This window comes from Aedes albopictus, chromosome 2 (genome assembly GCF_035046485.1).
Source record: "Aedes albopictus strain Foshan chromosome 2, AalbF5, whole genome shotgun sequence".
Classification (NCBI taxonomy): Eukaryota; Metazoa; Arthropoda; class Insecta; order Diptera; family Culicidae; genus Aedes; species Aedes albopictus.
In genome coordinates, this window is record NC_085137.1 from 302,063,415 (window position 1) to 302,083,502 (window position 20,088).

Here is a 20,088-nt window from a genome sequence, read left to right on the forward strand (position 1 = left end):
TGCGCTAACCGGAGCAATGGTGCAGTGGACCTTGTGTTTCTCCGAGACAATCAGCTGCCCTTCTTTAGTCTCACTTGAGGCTAAATAAGGGCGGGATTATGAAGATGTTGTTAATTAGTTTAAATTTTCACCTATATGGTTTCGCATTATGCGATTTACACAGTGTATTCTGTGTATCCTCGCCTTTGGCGCTTTCCAATCGATACCGATTTGGTTTTATCGTTGCTGTTCTTTGTTGTGCTGTTGTTGCGAAGAGTTTAATCTTACCTAGTTTGGGTAGTGGCTACGGTTAAGATAGCTCAGATCAATCTTCAGCATAAAAGAACAGCAACGATCAATCTTTGCAGACTTATGCAAAATGGTACAGCCCAAGTGGCCTTTGTACAAGAACCTTACTTTCGTAAGGGAAATTTCTATCTAGGGAACCTTGTGAACCCGGTGTTTGCCACTTTCAGTAAACATGAAATGGCAAACTCGCGTGTCATGCCTCGAGCCTGTGTGCTTGTCAACAACGCAATAGTTGCTACACTCATCTCTGAACTAACCACCAGAGATGTATGTGCTATCACAATTGATGTATCTGTTGGAAACCTCAACAGGAAATACGTCTATTGTTCTGTGTATTTACCGCATGATGAACCATCCCCTACGGATGCTTTCAAACAAGTCATCGCATACTGCACTTCAAAAGGCCTTCCGCTAATTGTTGGCAGTGATGCTAATGCTCACCATATCATCTGGGGCAGCTCAGACATTAACTTGAGAGGCTCCAGTTTGATGGAGTACTTAAGTAGTACAGATCTTGCATTACTTAACATAGGCAACCGCCCAACCTTCATGGTATCTGCTAGAGAGGAAGTGTTAGATATAACGCTTTGCTCTAGCAGAATTAGTCACGAGCTGACCAATTGGCATGTGTCAGATGAAGAATCTTTATCTGACCATCGCTACATCTTTTTTGAACATTTTAATGTTACTTCGCAAACATTGCGTTTCAGGAATCCTCGGTCAACAAACTGGGATCTTTATACTGATCTGGTTGCAGCCAAATTTCATGGATATTCACCATCCATTGACACTCCAAGTGATTTAGATGATGCCGTTGATACTACAACGACCTTCATCATGGAAGCTTTTGAAGAAGCATGCCCTCTACGGTCTGTGAAGATCACAAGAGGAACCCCTTGGTGGAACTCTGATCTGGCGAAACTCAGGAAACAATGTAGAAAGAGTTGGAACAGACGACGTTCGGCTGGTTCGGAGGCTTTCAGGTCGGCTCGCAAGGCCTACAGGAAAGCTCTCCGGTCTGCTGAACGATCCGGCTGGAAAAACCTTTGTACAAATGTTTCCAGCTTGAGTGAAGTCAGTCGGTTAAACAAAATCCTTGCGAAATCTAAGGATTTCCGGGTGAACGAACTTCGTTTGCCAAATGGCGATCTGACTTCCTCTGATGAGGAAGTTCTGGAATGCTTATTCAGCACACACTTCCCTGGATGTGTAGATATTACATCTTCGGATGATCCTGATGTCTTTTCTTGTAGTTATGATTCTTTAGCTTCGGCTCGGAGTATTGTAACTATAGAATCGATTGAGTGGGCTCTTAATAGCTTTGCTCCTTTCAAATCTCCTGGGGCAGATGGGATTTATCCTATTTTGCTTCAGAAGGGATTTGATTATTTCAAACATGTTTTGAAAAAACTACTTGTTTGCAGTTTTGCTACAGGGTATATTCCCAAATCCTGGCGGGATATTACTGTAAAGTTTATTCCAAAAGTGGGTCGTGCGTCGTATGAAGAAGCAAAGAGTTTCAGACCTATCAGTTTGACCTCTTTTCTTCTGAAATGCTTAGAACGCATTGTGGATCATCACATCCGTGATGTTCATCTGGCCAACGTGCCTCTTCATGTGAACCAACATGCCTACCAATCTGGTAAGTCCACTGTGACTCTTTTACACAAGGTTGTTTACGATATCGAGAAAGCATTCGCTCAAAAGCAATCTTGTTTGGGTGTTTTCTTAGATATCGAGGGTGCCTTTGACAACGTGCCTTTCGATGCCATATTGGAAGCCGCACGGAGTCATGGTTTATCTCCAATGATTTCCAATTGGATTCACCAAATGCTCAAAAACCGGTATCTCTTCTCGACATTGCGTCTAGCAGGGATTAGGAAATTGAGTGTTTGTGGATGCCCCCAAGGGGGAGTCTTATCACCGCTTTTGTGGAATCTCGTAGCAGATACGCTATTGAGGCAACTCAATAATAGCGGTTTTCCTACTTATGGTTTTGCCGACGACTACCTAACATTGTTAGTTGGTATGTGCATCAGCACCCTTTTCGACCTGATGCAAAACGCCCTTCAAGTAGTTGAGGGTTGGTGTCGCCAATATGGCCTTTCGGTTAATCCGAGTAAAACATCTATTGTTCTTTTCACGGAAAGGCGAAACCGTAATGGCGTTCGACCTTTACGTCTCTTTGATTCTGAAATCGATGTGACTGAACAGGTAAAGTACGTTGGAGTCATTCTTGATTCCAAGCTTTCCTGGACACCTCACATTGACTTCAGAATCAAGAAAGCTTGTATGGCCTTCGGGCAATGCCGGCGTACTTTTGGTACAACTTGGGGTCTAAAACCCAAGTATATCAAATGGATTTACACAACTGTGGTTCGGCCAATATTGGCTTATGGATGTCTTGTGTGGTGGCAAAAGGGTGAAGTGAGAACGGTCCAATCAAAATTAGGCCATCTCCAAAGGATGTGCTTAATGGCGATGTCCGGAGCGTTCTCTTCAACACCCACGGCAGCGCTCGAAGTTCTCTTTGACGTTGCCCCACTACACATTCATCTCAAACAAGAAGCACTTTCTTGCACTTACCGGTTACGGGTACTCGGTCTACTAGAGGAAACTCCTGTGAACCGCACATCAACACACACCTCGTTGTTTCCACTTTTAGTGAATTGGGACAAAATTGTCCTTGCTCCAAGTGATCTTACAATTGCTTGTAATTTTCCATATAGGACATTTTCCACGAAATTCCCTTCCCGGGAAGAGTGGACATCTGGTTATCTGGAAAGAAGTATTTCAGACGGCATCGTATGTTACACTGATGGCTCCCTTCTCGAAGGTCGAGCAGGTGCTGGTGTTTATTCTCGTGAGCTAAGGCTGTATCAGTCTTACTCACTTGGTAGACACTGCACCGTTTTTCAGGCCGAAATCTTTGCTCTTATGTGTGGAGTGCAATCAGCACTTCAGCAGCACGTAATGGGTAAAGTAATATACTTCTGTTCAGATAGCCAGGCTGCTATTAAAGCACTTGCTTCGGCCAACTCCAGGTCGAAGATAGTTATCGCTTGTCGAACTCAAATCGAGGAGCTGAATTCAGCAAACGCTGTTCACCTTCTATGGGTACCTGGCCATTCTTCCATAGCTGGAAATGAATTGGCTGATGAGTTAGCTCGCTCTGGAGCATCACATGACTTCATTGGCCCTGAGCCAGCTATTCCGATATCGAAGTGTTGGATTAAGCTTCAGATTCACACCTGGGCTGTCACTCAACACAGACAATATTGGAATAGTTTGGAGTCATGTCGTCAAACCAAATTGTATAGTGCTGAGCCATCTCTACGGGTGGCGAAGTATCTAACTAATCTGTCTAAGCAGAATTGCAGCATGCTGGTCAAAGCATTGACTGGCCACTGCCGACTCAGCTATCACATGGCGAATATTCAGCAAGCTGATTCATTTGCCTGTGATAGCTGTGAATCCGATTATGGAACTTCGTATCATTTGATATGTAACTGTCCAGTTTTTGCGCAACTGCGTTTCCGAGTATTCGGTAAACACTTATTAAGTGAAACTGACTTCAGAAACCTGAATCTTCAGGATATTCTGTTGTTCTTAACCCGCTGTGGTAAAGAGCTATAGGCTCTCTTTTGCTTTATGCGTTATTACAGTGCCCTTTTCAGGGCGCTGTTTGAACCCATTGTGGTACGCTTGTGCGTTAGTACCCTCTTCCAGGGTATTTTTCCTATTTCCCTACCTGTCCCTATCCCCATCCAAATCCTTTTTCCTTCCTTTTCCCTCAGGTAGATGATGAAATAGGCTGTTATTTTGGCGATGGCACAAATGTCCCAAATGGAGGATAACGTGCCTCTGGAGCCGGCCTTCTGATACCTGATGGGAAAATAGGCTACGACCACCCTAAGACACATCAACCTGTGGATATTCTTGCTGTTTTGTCCTAGCTCCAAACTATTGCCGAGCTATTTGACATTACATTTGACAGTGCCATTATAGCTATACTTGCTCTTTTGTAAGCATATTCCACGTGGCTTCCGAATTTAAGCTAATCAACTATCATGACCCCCAATTACTTTAGTGAGCGCATACAGTTGATCGTGCACCCGTCTGTGGTGACCACTAGTATGGGACAAACATTAAATTCACACTCCAGTCGACTTTTTTGATTCCATTTAGGTCCCATTTGAACTGTGCAAAATTTCAGCGCAATCGGTGAAACTATAATTTAGCGCAAGCGGTTCAAAGTTTTCATAGGATTTACTATGGGAAAAGTTACACTTTCAGATAAAAAATCCCAGAGCTCACCCCTTGCCTCCTTAATTCAAATCGATCAACGTTTCTTGTAGAAAAATCATTTATGAAACTTTCTTTCGAAGACCGCAAAACGATTTATTGCTTGTGGAAAAAGTTATTGATTTATTACCGATTAGTTATTATTATTATTATTATTTATTAAAGACGTTTTAACTTGAGTCATTCGCCTCTAGGATTACCGATTAGTGATCCAACGAACGGCTTTTTGTTTTGTTTTATTAGCAGCACTGTACCTGCTGCCTTGGCTGCTGCTGTTTCTGGGGGTGGTGATGCCTCCCGCCTCCGCTTGCAACAACGGCAGCAGCAGTGCTGCTGATAAAACAAAACAAAAAGCCGTTCGTTGGATCACTAATCGGTAATAAATCAATAACTTTTTCCACAAGCAACCAATCGTTTTGCGGTCTTCGAAGGAAAGTTCCATAAATGATTTTTCTACAAGAAGCATTGATCGATTTGAATTAAGGAGACAAGGGGCGACCTCTGGGATTTTTTATCTGAAAGTGTAACTTTTTCCATAGTAAATCCTATGAAAACTTTGAACCGCTTGCGCTAAATTATAGTTTCACCGATTGCACTGAAATTTTGTACAGTTCATATGGGACCTAAATGGCATCTGAAAAGTCGACTGGAACGAGGATTTAATTGTTCCATACAAGTGTGTCCCATACTAGTGACCACTGCCTGTTGTTCAGACTTGCGGTTGTTTACCACCATCACCTCCGTTTTGCGATGCGAGAGTGCCAGCTTTTTTAACCTCATCCAGTCCTCCACTGTGCCAATTGCGTGCGTTACTGTCAGCTCCACTTTCTCTATCGACTCTCCGTATACCATGGTGCACGAGGGCAAAGCCGTATAACACGATCGGCAAAGCCGACCAGCTTTACGCCTGGTGGATGTTTGAGCCTCAATACGCCATGGGGCCGTTCATAAACCACGTAGACTTTGGGAGGGGGGGGGAGGGGTCTCTGGCCAAAGTCTGCGCTCCATACAAATTTTAAAATTTTTGTATGAATGAAAGTCTACGAGGGAGGAGGGAGGGTCTGAGATGACCAAATTTTGGTCTACGTGGTTTATGAACAGCCCCCATCACACGCCGCGTTCCATAGTACCGGGCCCAAGATGGAGCCCTGAGGTACCCTCGCAGTGATATTGTAGCTCCTCTCGCCTTCCTTGGTGTCATAGATCAGCACCCTATTCTGGAAGTAGCTGTCCAGTATCCGGCATAAGCTAACCGGGACTCCTAGGTGGTGTATGGCCCACCTAATACTCTAGAATGCACTCTTTACGTCCAGCGTGACGATCGCGCAATAGAGGATTCCCGTTCGATGCTTTAAGAGTGCTATCTGAGCCGGATACAGCCTAATAGCGTCCACCGTCGATCGACCCTTCCGGAAGCCGAGCTGATTATCCGAGAGGTCAGAGTCATCGGGTTTCTCGGTATAGATAGACCAACAGCTTCGACAGAATAATCCGTTCCAACAGTTTCCCGGCGGTGTCCAAAAGGCAGATAGGTCTGTATTCCGAAGAGTCGTCAGGTGGCTTACCGGGTTTGAGCAGTAGAACCAATCTTCGCCTTTTCCACCTCTCCGGAAATTCGTCTTTGTCTAGGCACATCTGCATAGGCTACTGGCTACTGTCGAGATACCGTCTGGACCCGGAGCCTTAGTCAACTTAAGCAACTACGCTATTGCGATGATCTTGTCGTTCGTTAACGGGGCGACATCGTTTTGGCCGGTTTGGCTATAGGTGATGGGGCACCATGATCGTGGCGCGGGAACAACGCTTCCAAGTTCTTCTGCAGCATCTCGTGGGAGCGTTCTGGGGATGCTTACGCGCCCTTCGTTTTGACCATGACTACTCTATGGCATCAGCCCAGGGGGTTGTGTTAGCTACCTGGCAGTGATTTTCCTTTTAAATGGGGAGACTGCGGACTTACGATTAGCACCATAAAGACCAAGTACATGATTGCAAATGGTCAACATCGGTCCTGCCGTGGTAGTGGTGATGCAGTTATGTTAGGTGGATCTTGGCACCATAGTGACGGGCTTCTTCTTCTCCTTTTGTTGTTGTCGAGTGACTTTGACCCGAAGGTCATTCGTCCCTGCCTGTGAAGACTGTGCTTCACAGGATCATTTCTATAGTGACGTACGATAATCATGCTATCTGCGAAGTGAAAAAAAAAGGCTGCGGCTGCGAATCGGGCCTTTTCGGTCTGCGAAACCAGCTGAACTCTCTAGGCTGTAAACGAAGCCTAAACTCGCGAAACCATGAATCGTGGACGTTTGGAGAAGCTGATGGAGGGCCTTCGGAGTTTTCGAACGTATGGACATAGTGAAGCGAAAAATACGACATGCTGCGCGGTGGGCTGGGCATGTAGCTCGTATGCTGAAGGAACGACAAACTATAACCATATTCAGCAGAAAACCCGCAAGAGGACGTCGACTTCGTGGAAGGTTCGTGCAATTAAGGAGACACTAGAAGTTCTTTACATAACTTTATTATCTTTTAACTAAATTTTCTAAAAACGTCATCAAAATCTATTTTCAAAATTACCATTCCGATGGTTTATTTCCTAAAAGCAGTGGCAACTTATCGACAAGTGATGCTCAGCTAAAAAAAATGGAAGAGATGGTAGAAGCAAACGATAAAACCCCCAAAAATACTAGTTCTATGTCATACCCAAATTTTAACATTCTACTTCATAGAGAGGGGCATGCACAGTTGTCAAACAGAAAACCACTTCCGGGTTTGAACCTTCTTCCTTCACAAACGGCGAACACGGGAAGCAACAGAGTGTAAAAATTTTCCAATTATTATTCAGTTTCCACATTATGGAAGACATATGTTCTCGATACCGCTCGGAATTTGCCGACAAGAAGGGAGCAGCACAAACCATAATGTGCATGTGTGGCGTAAGGCACCAGTCAGCCAGCAGCAGCAGCAGCGCCTCAAATGAACCGTGGAGATTGCATGATTTTCTGGAATGGTACCTGTTGATTGCAACACCATCAGCGCCATCGTACGTGGTAGTGGCAACACAACGGTAGGCTGGAAGAGTTGGGAGTTGATACCGAAAAATACTTAATATTCCATCTAGCGCGAAGGCCAGACCAAGGAAGGCGACCATGATACTGGGAATGGTTACATTGGGAAAGTTGTTGATTGCGTGTATGAATAAGGTAACCACCATGTTCCTTCATATGTTCCTACAGAAGTTCTTCCCGGGATTAATTCATGAGTTCCTTCGAAGGTTCATGCAGAATAACAGTTCTTTCAAAGATTACTACAGAAATTCCTTCGGTGATCTCTCCAGAAGTTCATTCAAGGATCTCATCAAGAGCACCACGATTCAGGAATGCCTTCAGGTGTTCATTAGGAGTTCCTTCAGAAGTTCCCTAAGCTATTTTCACAGGAGTTCGCTCAGGTATCATTCCAGAAGTCCCTTCAGAGATTCTTTCAGGAGGTTTCATAGATGCCTCCTGGAGATCCGTCAAGAATTCCGAGATAAGTTCCTTCATAAATTCCTGCATGAGGTCTGGAAAAGTTAGTCTTGGAGGTCATGCAGGGGATCTTTCTGAAGTTCCTTTAGAAATTCGTACAGGAGCTCTTACACAAGTTAGTGCAGGAGCTCCTTCAGAGATTCCACCAGGAGTTCAAGGATTCCTCCTGAATTTCTTCAGGGATTCTTCAGAGTTCCTTCAGATAGTCTTGCAGGAGGATCGAAGGATACCTCCAGGAGAATTCGGGGATTTCCTCAGAAGTTTTTTCAGGGATTCCTATAAAGTGTTCTTTCTAAGATTCCTTCAGGATAATCCTTTCAGAGATTTTTCCAGGAGGACGCACGGATGCGTCCAGGAGTTACGTCAGAGATCTCTCCAGAGGCTCGTTCAGGTATTCCTACAGGAGTTCCGTCAGAGAATCTTGTAGGAGTTTTTTTTTTGAGATTTTACCCCTGAGGGCATTCATCTCACCTGCTTCATTTTATTCAAGTAAGTTTAATTCACGTACAATTCAAATTTTTTTATAAACATCAATTTTTTTGACATAATGAAGAACTTTCGATTCAGCTTCCCTATCGTTTTTCAAAATAGTTTCCAAGCTATCTGACAGGTTCACTTCATGTCTTTGTACGGCATACTGTTGACATCCGATAAGTAAATGATGAACTGTGAGTTTCCTGTTACAGGCATACAGGTTACAGGCATCGCAGGTTTCTGGAGGTTTCTTTTCGAACAGGTGATGTTTTGTTAGCCAGATGTGTCCAAGGCGCAGACGTGTCAGGACGATTTGGTCTTTTCTGCAGCGTTGGTCAGTCCATTTATTCACTGTAGATTTGACGATTCTTGTTATTTTCCGCGTCGATGTATCCCACTCCTTTTGGTGGGCTTTCCATATTTGTTGCTTACTCCATCTTACGATGTCTTCTGCTGGTACAAAGTTGGTTGCTCTCCTACTTCGCCGTCCGTTGTTCGCTGCATGGTCTGCCATTTCATTCCCCAAAATTTTGGAGTGTCCCGGTATCCATCAAAATTTAACGTCTTTTCCTGTCGCTACTCTTTCCAGTGCTAGGATGAAGGGGTGAGATGATTTCCCTGCCTCTAATACTTGGAGACAACTTGCAGAATCAGTAAACACGACTGATTTCCCTTCCACCAATCTAGTGGCTTGGGCCAAAGCAGCGGCTTCAGCTGAAAAGACAGAACATTGCTCTGGGAGACTGGCTTCATTGTGGAGCGGACCTGGTGTGGTGGTTACAACACTTGCCTATCACGCCGAGGACCTGGGATCGAATCCCACTCCCGACATACTCACAAAAAAAATGGGTTCTTCCTTCGGAAGGGATGTAAAACTGGGTCCCGAGATGAACTAGCCTAGGGTTAAAAATCTCGTTAATACAGACAAAAAAAAAACTGGCTTCATTTTTACTATATTTGGTCCTATCACGCCGAATCCAACTAATCCTTCCGCTAAGGACCCATCAGTAAACCACATACTGTATCCTTGATAATATCGACGGACGTGCTCTCGAAAAGTATCCAACGCCAGGTTTCGAAACAGGTCGTTCGCTTTACTCCATAGCGTGCTTTACTCCATAGCGTTCAGTTCTGTCGCAACTGTCGGTGAATACAGGCGGAGGCAATTTGCGCTCTGTAGGTCGTTTTTTGTTCCAATCAGCCCGCGCTGTAGGTAGTTTATTCGGTCGCTTTGTTTCCCGACTGTTAACATTTTTGCACAACTCGGCGACGACGGTGCTTTCGGTGCGATATTGAAATCGATTATCGCTATGAGTGTGATTATCAACACCGCACAATTTCGGTTCCCGGTGGGCAGCCCGCGACCGACTTGGGATGACATTGCCAGTTTTCTCAAGAAACTGGACACGGATGTTAAGCTGATAGAAACAGCATATAAAACAGCGCATGATCGGTCTCTGTTTGTTAAATTTGTTTCTGATGCTGCAATGAGAGAGGCATTGAGGAGAAATGCGGAGCCGAAAACCTTTGTCTATTCAAACGGACAGTCAGTGGAAATTCGAATGACCGTAGCCGGCACCAACGTACACTACGTTAGGGTGTTTGACCTGCCGCCTGAGTTGAGTGATGACACTTTAGCGTCCGAACTTAGCATGTTTGGAAAGGTAGAGCGCGTTGTTAGAGAACGGTTTCCTGCAAACTTGGGCTTGGATCATGTGTTCACCGGAATACGCGGTGTACATATCGACATCAAAAAAGATATACCACCGATGATAGAGGTTTCAAACCGGAAAGGTCAAATCTTCTACGAAGGGCTTAAAGATACGTGCTTTTTGTGCCATGGAGTAGGTCACCGGAAGGACTCATGTCCACAACGCCGATCCCGAGGAAACCAGGAAAACGCATCATGTTCGTATGCTGGTGTTGTGGCAGGAAAACATGCTGCATCAGAAACGCGAACGGTACCTGACGTAACGGAGAGTCCTATTATTGAGATTCTGGAAGAGGAGATCATCGACGAGGTGTTGGATTCGACAGAAGTGGACCAGGCGCAGCCGGAAATCAGCGAACCTAATTTGGAGGACCACACGCCTGTGAAGAAAAAAGTGGATTTGGAAGCGGTGGCGGTGGCGTTGAAGGAAGCAATGGGAGAGCACCTGGCCAATCAGCGACGGGCTCAATTCACAGCTTCCCATTCTAGTTCTGGTTCCGGATCAAGCTCGCGTCCTAAGAAAAAGTGCGCCCGCAAGACTTTCTATTGATAGATGTGTTTAAATTGAATAACTAGAATAACAAATTATGTATTCACTTGAGTTTCGGCTCAGTAAAGTTTTTAGTTAAACGATGAGCCTAACAAATAAACGCAATAGAAAAAAAAATACTCCATAGCGTATTGAAATATGAAGGTGATTGTTCACGAACGGCGCAAGCTTTTTTTACATATGTTAAGACGACCTTGTGCTGAAATGGTAGAGAGCCTGATTCTACTAGAAGAGGTAGTATGGGACTAGTTTTTAGAACACCGGAGGCTATCCTAATAATTTGGTTGTACGTTGCTGCCAGTGTCTTTATATTTTCTGCTCGCAGGATTTCAATACCGTACCTTAGAATTAGCATAAGTTAAAATACACGTAAATACAAACAGAAAAAAAAAATTCAATACCGTAGAAAAGCTTTGATACTACAATGGCATTCCCTATGTTCAGAAGAGTTTTCCGATCCGCTTTTCTAGAGATGGCCCTCAACAGGTTCAGACGACTCCTGCAGTCTTCTTTCAACTGCTTCGTGGATGCGTTGAATTTGCATTTTTTATCAAAAAGGACACCCAGTATTCTCACAGTTTTTTGCCTCGGTATTTCCTTATCGTCCAGCAAAATTTAAGCTCCCTCTAAGTGCCAATTCTTATGGCGTTGCATTTTGCAGCAGTGGATTGTTCCTGATTTCGAAGGGAACATTGTGAAACCGATGTTACGTGCCCATTTTTCCACAACTGATACTGCCTTCTGTAGCCGTTTCCGCAGAAATCCAACGCGTTTGCCGGTTGCAACGATCAAAATATCGTCTGCGTACAAAAATATCTGGACGTTTTTTGGAGCTACGTCGAAGATGGAGTTCATCACCAAGAGGAAAAGGGTTACGGACAGAACTGATCCTTGTGGCACCCCGTTCTCTTGCTCCGTTGTCTTCGATAGGTATCCTGCGTAGCTAACCTTCGATGACCGTTTTTGGAGGAAACCAGAAATGAACTTGTTCATTCTTGTACCGAGTTTGTGTTTCAATACAGTTTCTACGATGTTTCGGTGCCAGACTCTATCGTAGGCTTTAGTGATATCAAGGGTTACGATTTCGCAATGCTCCCCTTTGCTTGCTGCAGTTGATATTATTTCATCCAACTCGGAAAAATAGTGTGTTGTCCCTTTTCCCTTCCTAAAAGCGAATTGTCGATTGTGAAGGCATCCATGATTTTCCAAGTGAGTAACTAGTCGGTGGTTCACCATACGTTCGAACGTTTTTGACATGCAACTTGTCAGCGATATTGGTCTGAAACAGCTGGCATCATTTGTTCTGTGCCCATTTTTGGGAATAGGAATGATGATGCTCTCCTTCCATGAGTCCGGGATTTCACCGCTGCTCCAGATATGGTTGAATGCCTGTAGAAGACTCTTTTTGCAGTGGAAGGGAAGATGTTTGAGCATAGGATAACCTATCTTATCGGGTCCGACTGATGTTCCTTTAGTGCTCTCCAATGCACGAAACAGTTCGTGGGTTGAAAATTCGTCATCCAGAGTGGTGCTGTCGGCAGACTCCAAGTCAATGGGTGTTTCTTCACATTTCCGTTTTTTCTGTAAAAAATCTTCCGAGTATTGAGCCAAAGTCCCAATCAAGTCGTTGGACTCCCATGCATTAGTGCGAAATTTTGGTGTTCATGAAGTACTAGACCAAAAAACTATAATATTTTTGTATAATAATACCTTGTACTCTACTACAAATCGAAAATCAAGTTCTCCGCTAGTTGCTATGAGAAACAAACTACTATTATGCAAATATAAACAAGAAAATTACCGATTCTGGTGGGTAACGTATTGAGCCGAATTGATTAATGCTTTTCTTTGTACAATTGACCATTTATTTTATTTTAGGAAAATTAATCTTTTGAATTTGCCGAGTGGACGAAGGAGCCCCAATGACGTGCACATTAGACGACATATAAAGATTTCAGCTTGTCATTTCCCACCAGGTGCGCCATTGCTGCGACTCAGTGAGCCTAGGGCAAGCCGTTCCTGTGATGCACGATTTCTAGCTACTTTGGAACATTATTCAATTTTCTTTTTATTTTAGAGTTCACGTAACACCAGGATAACCTTCAGTATGATCCGAAATTCCGCGGGGTACGAGTTAAAAATCTGAATATTTGTGCTATGCAACCTCTCTAGATGCGTGAAAATTTAGGTCCAAAAAGCCATCCTGATCGTACCATGTTCTGCTTATTAAAATTGAAAAGTATATTACTTAAAATATTAAGATAGAAAATTGAAGTTATTTTTTCTTTAAAACCCTGGCCTCAACGCACCGCCGGAAAAATGCCGAAAGCAGTCTCTCTCGTTGATCCAAATAACCCACTCGCGACAAGAGCAATGGTCTACACGTCTCGTTCTCGTAAGACTTTTCCATGTTGAGATATGATGGAATGCATTTCGATGGTGGTGTAGATATTTAATAAACGATCTTGACCGGAACTGGGAGACCTAGGTGTCAGAGCAAGTGTCAGGGAAGGCGGGACGAGGGAGGGTTATGAGCAGCCATTCTCATTACACCGACAATAATAAGATACGTCGAGTATATGCGGTATTGTTGGTAACACTAGTTTACAGCATTTTTGAACTCGGTAAGCTGATGACCGTTTTTGGTGTAGAATCATGCGCTGAGTTCGAAAACGCGAAAGAAAAAAATTACAGTAGAGCGAAATTTTTTTCGACTTTCCATACAAGGTTAATGATTTGAAATCGATTTTTGTTCTATTTTTAAGCAAAGTCGCTTACTTCAAACATCTCATTCTCCGTAATCAATGCTCCGATTGATCTAAATTTTTTACTGTAACTCGCCTATATATGATATGTCAAATAAACGTCGAGAGAGAATTTTTAAGTTGTTTTTTTCTTATTGAAAAAAATACATTTCTTCAAAAAATTTTGGGAATTTAGCTAAAATTTAAGAAGATCGTCCCTAAAACTCGTTAATATCTTGAATTTCATCAATCTGACGCAAAACCTGTATTCAGATGATCGACTGGTATTGTATTCAGCTTTTAATTTATGGAAAAATATTTAAAATTAGTTGAACAAAACGCAATATATTTGAATTTTAGTAAATTACACATTTTGAAAAGTTGCAAAACTCGATATTGAGCTAAAACTCAAAAACTGTTCTACTTAAAAATTTTTGAAGGTCGGTATGTATTGACATTGGAAAAAGTATTATTCCTGGGAGTGTTTCTTCGACTCTATAAAGTAATACAATAAAGCTTCGAAGACCTAAACACAAGCCTTAACTATAAAAATAAATTATACGTTATATTGAAAACTTGCAAAAAACCATTGTTTCTTAATTCGCTGGGTCGACAACACATGTGTCAAATTGGATTCAGTGTTGAACTAGATTCGTTGTCGTTGGCTACTAAAACACAATGTTAATCAAAAAAGAGGTATGCAGTCAAATGTCAAACTTGGGTACCGGGGACCGAAAGTAGTACTAGAGTTGGTACCCAGTTTGAGCCCGAGTGCTACGACTTTATTTGGACTTTGATTGAGCTGTCGCGGAGGTCGATGAAAAGAAGTCTGCGAAGTGGTCTGCTATTGCAGCAGGATCGTTGCAGTGGGTTCCGTCGATAAAAAGACCGGGTCCAGAAGTGCGTCTTTTCCCGCTCAACTTGTTAAAACTCTGCCAAAGTTCGGAAGTTGATGAATCGCTCGTAAAAATTTCTTGAAATTCAGCCCAAAATTTGGCTTTGGCTTCTTCCACTTTTTTTCTTGCTTCATTTTTCGCCTTGTTGAATCGAAGCTTTGCTTCCGCTTTGGCTGGATCATCATCCTTAATTTTTCTTAGTCTTCTCAGGGCTTTTCTTCGTTTCCTAATTACTTCTCTGACTTCATGATTCCACCATATTTGATTTTTCTTCCCATGGATGCCTTTGGTCTTCGGGATCGTTTCTAATGCTGCCTCGTAGATTGCTCCAGTAATGTCATGGATATTGCTTTCACCATTAGGGGGAAGCCTCTGAGAGATGATTTGTTCAAATCTGGCCCAATCGGCATCTTTGTATATCCACCTCTGCTATGACCGTGATATTGGGGAGAGGTTGTTGGTCGTGATATAAATTGGGAAGTGATCACTTCCATGCAGATCTTCATCACAATACCAGTTGAATTTAGTTGCTAGTGAGTTTGATACAAAGGAGACATCTATAGCACTGAACGAGCCTGATGTACAGTGATAGTGAGTTGGAGATCCGTTATTTAGTGGGAGAAGGTTGTTTTCTACCGCCCATTCCAACAGTTGTCGCCCTCGTTGATTGGATTTGCTGCTTCCCCAGACTTCATGTGATGCATTGAAGTCTCCGCACAGTAGGTATGGTGGTTCAAGTGTATGTAAAAGATCTGTCAACTTACCGATTAGCTCCTGGTTGTTAAGGCTATGAGGCACGTATATTGAGACTACCGTGGTATTCCATGGCCTTCCAATACGGACGACACAAGCGTGTAGACCAGTATTGTGTTGGACGGCATGGAACGGAATGTCCTTGCCAATTCCGAGGCCGGCGATTCCTTTACCCAAACTTTCAGAACGACTGCATGTGATCCATTCGTAGTTGCTTTTGTGGAGGTTATCGGTACTGCTCGTCATCATTTCCTGAAGACAAATGGTTATTGGAAGTGCTTCGTCCACCATTTTTCGGAGCTCGTTGTAGTTTTTCCACACACTTCGCACATTCCACTGGATTGCGAATGACTCATGGATCGGCACGTTGGATTAGGAACCTGCGTCTGAATTGTCTAAGGATGGTGCTGTCTGGTGTTCTGCAAATGAATGTGGCAGGGCGGGAGAAGTATGCTCTTCTGACGGATTGGAGTATGTACTTGCCTGAGAAAAGGACAAGTTCCCCGCACCAGCTGCCGCCGTAGGAATGTGGGCATCTAGGGTCAGGGCTGGTGCGGAGACATGCCTGGGGTTTAAGGACCCCACTCCGATGTAGTTTGCAGCAATGTTGTTTTCTACGCGATCTATATGGTTGGTTGATATACCTGGGCAGGTGTTCGATGCTTGTGGTTGGCTGCATTCCGCGCGTTCTGTTGTTGAGGGTTTTGAAGCGAAAGTAAATTGTTCTCTGGATGTATGAGTAATGGTACTTGCCTGAGAAAAGGACAAGTTCCCCGCACCAACTGCCGCCGTAGGAATGTGAACATCTAGGGTCAGGGCTGGTGCGGAGATATGCCCGGGGTTTTCGGACCCCAAACCGGTATCTGGGATGGCAGCAACTTCTAAACGACCAGGGTGGAAAGGCGCAGCTTCCGGATTGAGGTTTGTGCATTTTGACGACATTTGGCAGTGATTTGAGGATAGTGGTGCAGAGTATTCCACTACAGCGGGCGTTTCTTTGCTGGAGACAGCCGCTTGTATCGGCTCGACAGACGAAAGCGTGTTGGTAGGAGAAGAGATTTGTGCAACGGCTGGCGATAAGTATGTACTAGTCATAGGATTTGAGCTGGCTGGGGATTTGTTTGAGTTGATTGTTAGGATTAAATTTGGGAGGGGAGAGCGATTTTCAGTGCATATTGTTTCAAGATTTCGTCGTTTGGGCTGCTCACCGGCCGCAGAGGAGGGTACGCCATCAACGGGTTGGGGTAGGACGTCCCGGACAGTTTCCCCAACCTGCTGCGCTTCTCTTGGAAGTGAGGGTGGTACTACACTTTCCCACTCCTCAAACCAGGCGTTGATGTTGTTGTAATAGGGTATGGTGTTGGTGAAGGTATTAGGCGAAGATACTGACGTGGATTTCGATTTAGTGTTTGGATCCATCTGAGGGTGAATTGCGAAATCGAATAGCATGCTCCTTCTCTGGTTCTGTTGTACCAACTGCTTCCTGGGAAGATTGGCTTGTCGTTCGTCTGGTCATGTACGGGCTTCTCGTGTTAGTTGACGTTTTTTGGAGGGAGGTGACATTCCTGTATGTTGTTGTTGTGGATGAGTTGTCCTTTTCGCTTTCTTCTTAGTTGTTCCTTCAACTTTTGATTCACTATTTGCCGACTCGTTTTGTTTGTTGTTTGAATTATCGAAAAACTTCTTCATGTTTTCTACCTGGGCTTCTAACTTTGCGATCTTTGTATCTTTTTCTCGGATGGTTTCCAGAAGTTTATCGATTTTTTCGTCCTTCTTTCTGCTTTCTTCCATGGATCGGTCCAGTTTGTCTTCTATGGTTTCTTTTCGTTTCAATTCCTGTTGAAGTTGCTCAATTTGGGTTCGCTGCTTTTGTACTTGGGCGGAAAGGGAATCAAACCTAATTTGATCAAGTCTGGGTTGGGCTGCGGCTCGTGCGTAGCTCCCGTTTCCAGACTCGACTCTGCTACGGGCCTCGGCGTAAGAAAGATTGTAGGATTGTAGTCAATTTTTGTACGGATCACTTTTGATTCTGTTTGGTAGATTTCACATTGTCGACTACTGGGACGATGCTTGCCTTCGCAGTTTCGGCAGAAGGGTTCATCTTCGCACACATCTCTTTCTTCGTGGTCTTTGAACAATTCGGCACCAACATTTCAAAAGGGCGTAACTGCATTTGGAAGTAATACCTTCTTTCAAAGCTGTAGGTCGTACTGCCTCCCTTACACTCAAACCACCGTGGTTGTCGGAAAGAGGAGAGTTTTTCCCATCTGGTACTTGTTGTGAAAAACATGGAAATCATAACACATGATGCACAGCTTTAAAAGAAGGTGATGATTCCAAAAGCAGTTACGCCCTTTTGAAATGTTGGTGTCGAATTGTAGCACAGTTGGGGATTACCGCATCGTTGTCGTGGGTGGCCATATTCGAAGCATTTAAAGCACAACATCGGATTTGGATAGTAGGGCCGCATCTCAACGTTGAGTAATCCAACCTTTACTGATTCTGGGTACACGGGTCTGTTGAACGTCAAAATGATTGCTGGGGTGTTTTCCTTGTTGCTTTTCTTGATTCTCCTCGCTGCGATCACTCCTTGATGTTCAAGTTCGGCTACGATGTATTCTTCGCTCTTCGTAATCAGATCGAAAGTTGATAACACACAACGACTGGTATTCAGTTTTGGGTGCAACTTTATCTCTATTTCGGTACCATCAAAAATGTCGTCATTTTAGCAGTTTTTCCACTTGGGCGGCCTTTCTTGTTTGCAGAACGTAACGACTTCCCTTCATTTCACTTTTTGCATGTTCGATTGGTCCGACGGCGTCTTCGATACTCTTCCCGATAATGAAGGGTTCGATCGGCAGGTTACGTCCTTCCTTGCCTGTAAGCAGCAGCGTGGTTAGAGCTCCAAATTCATTCCTTGGGTCCATGTAGCTGGGAAAACTTCTACCATATGACCCACCGGGGTCGCCTCCGCTAAAAGAGGCCATGAGAAGTTGAAATCAGACTTGGTGGCCCATACACACGAAACTTATGTTATCGCCTATTTAACCGCAGAAGTTGATAGCAGTCACCTGCTATCTACTCCGGTTGCGGTGGAGGGGAAGCGGGGGAGGGGATCACTAGTTAAACTATGCGTAACTACGTTGCACTTTGTTTCTCTTTTTATCACTATCACAGATTCGTCACAGGGTTCGTCGTCTAACGCGTTGCAGATCTCTAAGACTCTGCGCACTAGTTAGTATACGGGGTAATGGAGGCGCACGGTTCTGGATATGACTAGAACGGCACCTTTCTATTCCTGATACCCTGGTATCAGCTGAGCACTGCTGCGTAACCAAACTACGCTGTAACACGTGATGGTGGCGGTGACGTTACACTACTCGCGGAACTTTGCCCGAGGGCGTACCACTAGGTCCGGGTGGCGTAGCACCGCTGTGGATTGAACAAGTCGAAATAACTTTGGCACTGAGAGAAGCTGATTGAATAACCGATTGCTTCGGATACTCGACACGAACTGTTGTAGGAGTTCTTTCAATAATTTCCTTAGGATTATAACCAGGCATATCTCAATGGTTCCTCCTAGAAATCCCTTTCGATTTTTTTCCTGGAAATCTTTTGAAGATTCCTCCTGGGCTTTTTTCAGAGATCCCTTTTGAAATTCTTTCGGGGATTCATCTTGATTCACCGTCGTGGATTCCTACTGGATTTTTTTTCGAAATTTTCTCCTGGAATACCTTTGGTGATTCCTCTTTGAATTCCTTCGAAGATTCTTCCTGATATTCTTTCATAAATTCAACATGGAACTCCTTCAGTGATTTCTTCTAGAATTTCTTTTAGAATTCGTTCGGGGATTCCTTTTGGAATTTGTTCAGGGCTTCCTTTTCAAAATCCTTCGAGGATTCCGCTTGGAATTTCTTTGGAGATGCCTCCCAGAATTGCTTTGCTGGTTCTCCTTGGGATTCATGCAGCGATTTCTCTTGTTGTTTCTTCGGAAATTTCTTTTGGGATTCCTTCGGCAATTCATCTTGGCTTTCCTTCGGAGATTCCTCCTGGAATTCCTTCGGAGATTCTCCCAGGCTTCTTTCGGAGATTCCTCCTCGACCTAGTCCTCGACTTCCTTCGGAGAATTCACCCGTGAAACGCGGGACGTCTGGTCACTTTAAGTTTAATGTGCACTGCCAATGAGAGGTCCCACTTTAACGATTTCTGAGTATGACCAACTCAGTCACTGAGTAGAATTTTTACTCTATTGAATAACGTGATTGGAGTGCTGCATGCATCATGGCGTTTACTCGACTTTGCCGCTCAAAGGAATTTATACACATTCGAAAAGTTCTGGATTTCCGCTTTATGTTGCAAAGTTTTTGTCATAGGGTGAATCGGCAATCGATGCACACCATAAAAACTCGCCCAATTGTTGTGCACCTCTAAAGAAAAGCATGGAGTGTGCAACAATTCACGAGTTTTTAAGGTGTGCAATAATTGGCGATTTATCAAACACCAACGATTTTTGCAGTCACTGCGAGAGTCACGCATTTAGCAAAATGCATACTCGCGATTTAGGCTGCAAAACGGTGAGTCGATAAGGAGAGCGTCTAACATAGCTCTGATCCTCACAAGTTCCTACCTCATGCTTCCACGGGTCAATCGATGCTACTGAAATAGTTATCTATTGCCAGAACTTTAATCGTATGAGTAGCGCATCAAAGTTGAATGCAATCCATAAAAATATATTGAGTTCAAATTATTCAGTTATACTGGGCACTGAAACTAGCTGGAGTGACAGTGTCAAAAACGAGGAAGCTTTTGGTAGCGATTATAACGTGTTTAGAGACGACCGTGATCT

General features: G+C 43.9%; 1 long non-coding RNA gene across 2 annotated transcripts; it reads left to right on the plus strand.

Moving 5' to 3' along the window:
- The first annotated feature begins 12,491 nt into the window (after window positions 1-12,491).
- LOC134287145 (uncharacterized) lies at window positions 12,492-13,123 on the plus strand. 2 transcript variants are annotated; one of them, XR_009997068.1, is made up of 2 exons: window positions 12,492-12,662; window positions 12,728-13,123. It is a non-coding gene; the product is annotated as an uncharacterized LOC134287145 (long non-coding RNA). The 2 variants fall into 2 exon arrangements; XR_009997067.1 differs by having other exon boundaries at window positions 12,492-12,658.
- Window positions 13,124-20,088: the final 6,965 nt, after the last annotated feature.